This window comes from Momordica charantia (genome assembly GCF_013281855.1).
Source record: "Momordica charantia cultivar OHB3-1 chromosome 2 unlocalized genomic scaffold, Mcharantia_2.0 BLBB01000002.1, whole genome shotgun sequence".
In the NCBI taxonomy this organism is placed as follows: Eukaryota; Viridiplantae; Streptophyta; class Magnoliopsida; order Cucurbitales; family Cucurbitaceae; genus Momordica; species Momordica charantia.
Genome location: NW_028275160.1, coordinates 6,076,919 through 6,077,778, shown reverse-complemented (window position 1 = coordinate 6,077,778; position 860 = coordinate 6,076,919). Strand labels below are relative to the sequence as shown.

At 32.0% G+C, this 860-nt stretch overlaps 1 non-coding gene across 1 annotated transcript; it reads right to left on the bottom strand.

Moving 5' to 3' along the window:
• Window positions 1-498: 498 nt before the first annotated feature.
• TRNAW-CCA (transfer RNA tryptophan (anticodon CCA)) lies at window positions 499-572 on the bottom strand. Its single transcript has one exon. It is a non-coding gene; the product is annotated as a tRNA-Trp (tRNA).
• Between the last annotated feature and the right edge of the window lie 288 nt (window positions 573-860).

Genomic DNA, 860 nt, shown 5'->3' with positions numbered 1-860 from the left:
TTTTAACTAATGAAGCATTCAAAATATAAATTAAATCCATCATAAAATAAATTAAATCAAATGATATCTTCCCATAAATAGTAATGAAAAAATAGAAAACGATGATGAAAAATTGTTATGTGAAGGCTTAGAACTCAAGTATGAGTGTCATAAGCAGAATGTAAATTTTCACCAAAGTGGCAAAAGGAAAACGTAGCGTGAGTGATTTACCCGTTGGAAATCGATGACTCAAACACTTCATTAGATTGATGATAATGGAACAAGCGTACATTTGACTAGAATCCAAGATATCATGTGATTTATTTTTTAAAAAATTATATTTAAATTTTAAAATGCTCAATGATAATTAGATAAATTAATTTTTTTGTTGGTTGGTTTTTAAGATTTTGTTAGTTAAATTAATTTAAGGTACTTTTTTTAATCGATATTTTCCTAATCGATTTCTTTTATAGCCTATCAATTTACTAATCCCTCAACAAGACCTAACAAGAACAGAATCACGCTTTGTAGGATTTGAACCTACGACATCGGGTTTTGGAGACCCACGTTCTACCGAACTAAACTAAGAGCGCTTTCTTATTAAAGTAGATACGACTATAAAGAAAATGATTCTTTTTGTACCCATGTGAAAGAACTTGAACAATGAAAGATTTTGTATGTCCAATTTGAATTGATCTCAATGGATCCCTCGTTCTGAGGAGAAGCAATAGGTAGGAATGACAGGATTGGAACCCGTGACATTTTGTACCCAAAACAAAAGGAGCTACCAAACTGCGCTACATCCCTTTCAATTGGTCTACGGTGGTCATGGTAAAGAATCGATCCCTGCCCTGCTTTCAAAATAGTTATTTCCTCCTTCT